The sequence below is a fragment of the Arachis hypogaea genome, chromosome 1 (assembly GCF_003086295.3).
Source record: "Arachis hypogaea cultivar Tifrunner chromosome 1, arahy.Tifrunner.gnm2.J5K5, whole genome shotgun sequence".
In the NCBI taxonomy this organism is placed as follows: Eukaryota; Viridiplantae; Streptophyta; class Magnoliopsida; order Fabales; family Fabaceae; genus Arachis; species Arachis hypogaea.
The window spans coordinates 61,980,592-61,982,960 of record NC_092036.1 but is presented as its reverse complement, the minus strand read 5'-3'; the positions used below and the strand labels follow the sequence as shown (position 1 = coordinate 61,982,960).

The following is a 2,369-nucleotide window of genomic DNA, read 5'->3' as shown; positions in this document are numbered from 1 at the left end:
AAAATCAAATCTTTTTCAAATCATATCTTTTCAATCATATATTTTCAAAATCAATTTCTTTCCATTTTCAAAAATACTTGCTAACAATTAATGATTTGATTCAACATTTCAAGTATGTTGCCTTTTCTGTTGAGAAAGGTTTAATGTTTGAATCATATCTTTTCTTGTTAGCCAAGTCATTGATTTTAAAAATCAAATCTTTTTAAATTGCTTTTCCAAATAATATCTTCTCAATCATATCTTTTTAAAACTATATCTTTTCAATCATATCTTTTTAATCACATCTTTTTCAAAATAAGTTTTCAATCATATCTTTTTGATTTCTAATTTCAAAATCTTTTTTCAAAAATCACTTAATTTCTTTCCCACTCTTAGTTTTCGAAAATCATCAATCAATTTTCAAAATTCTTTTTCAAAATCTTTTAACTTATTTTCGAAAATTCTTCCCTTCTTCTCACATCCTAATTCTTCTACCTCCCCCTTCTATTCCTCTGACACCTCAAGGAATCTCTATACTGTGGCATAGATGATTCCATATTTTCTTGTTCTCTTCTCTTTCATATGAGCAGGAGCAAAGACAAAAGCATTCTTGTTGAGGCTGGCCCTGAACCTAAAAGGACCTTGAAGCGAAAGCTAAGAGAAGCTAAAGCACTACTCTCTGTAGAGGACCTAACAGAAATCTTCAAAGAAGAAGACATGGCAGCCGAAAACAACAACAATGCCAACAATACAAGGAAGGTGCTGGGTGACTTTAATGCACCTACTCCCGACTTCTATGGGAGAAGCATCTCTATCCCTGCCATTGGAGCAAACAACTTTGAGCTTAAGCCTTAATTAGTTTCTCTAATGCAACAGAATTGCAAGTTCCATGGACTTCCATTGGAAGATCCTCATCAATTTTTAGCTGAGTTCTTGCAAATCTGTGACACTGTCAAGACCAATGGGGTTGACCCTGAGGTCTACAGACTTATGCTATTCCCTTTTGCTGTAAGAGACAGAGCTAGGATATGGTTGGACTCACAACCTAAAGAAAGCCTGAACTATTGGGAAAAGCTAGTCAATGCCTTCTTGGCAAAGTTCTTTCCACCTCAAAAATTGAGTAAGCTTAGAGTGGAAGTCCAAACCTTTAGACAGAAGGAAGGTGAATCCCTCTATGAAGCTTGGGAAAGATACAAACAATTGATCAGAAAGTGTCTTTATGACATGCTTTCTGAATGGAGCATCATAGGTATCTTCTATGATGGTCTGTCTGAACTATCCAAGATGTCATTGGATAGCTCTCTTGGAGGATCTCTTCATCTGAAGAAGACGCCTGCAGAAGCTCAAGAACTCATTGAAATGGTTGCAAATAACCAATTCATGTACACTTCTGAAAGGAATCCTGTGAATAATGGGACGAATCAGAAGAAAGGAGTTCTTGAGATTGATACTCTGAATGCTATATTGGCTCAGAACAAAATATTGACTCAGCAAGTCAATATGATTTCTCAAAGTCTGTCTGGAATGCAAGCTGCACCAGGCAATAATAAGGACGCTTCATCTGAAGAAGAAGCTTATGATCCTGAGAACCCTTCAATGGAAGAGGTGAATTACATGGGAGAACCCTATGGAAACACCTATAATCCTTCATGGAGAAATCATCCAAATCTCTCATGGAAGGATCAACAGAGACCTCAACAAGGTTTCAACAACAATAATGGTGGAAGAAATAGGTTTAGCAATGGCAAGCCTTTTCCATCATCTTCTTAGCAACAGACAGAGAATCCTAAGCAGAGCCACTCTGACTTAGCAACTATAGTCTTTGGTCTAATCAAAACCACTCAAAGTTTCATAACTAAAACAAGGTCCTCCATTAGAAATTTGGAGGCACAAGTGGGTCAGCTGAGCAAGAAAGTTACTGAACTCCCTCCTAGTACTCTTCCAAGCAATACAGAAGAGAATCCAAAAGGAGAGTGCAAGGCCATTAACATGACCTACATGTCTGAATTTGGAGAGGAGGAAGAGGCAGTGAGCGCCACTGAGGAAGACCTTAATGGACGTCTACTGGCCTCCAAAGAGTTCCCTAATGAGGAACCATGGGAATCTGAGGCTCACACTGAGACCATAGAGATTCCATTGGATTTACTTCTGTCATTTATGAGCTCATATGAGTATTCTTCCTCTGAAGAGGATGAAGATGTCACTAAAGAGCAAGTTGCTAAATACCTTGGAGCAATCATGAAGCTAAATGACAAGTTATTTGGTAATGAGACTTGGGAGGATGAACCCCCTTTGCTCACCAAAGAACTGGATGACTTAACTAGGAAGAGATTACCTCAAAAGAGACAGGACCCTGGGAAGTTCTCAATACCTTGTACAGTAGGCACCAT

General features: G+C 38.0%; 1 non-coding gene across 1 annotated transcript; it reads right to left on the bottom strand.

Moving 5' to 3' along the window:
- Positions 1-1,101: 1,101 nt before the first annotated feature.
- LOC112716452 (small nucleolar RNA R71) lies at positions 1,102-1,209 on the bottom strand. The gene has a single exon (XR_003160361.1). It is a non-coding gene; the product is annotated as a small nucleolar RNA R71 (small nucleolar RNA).
- Between the last annotated feature and the right edge of the window lie 1,160 nt (positions 1,210-2,369).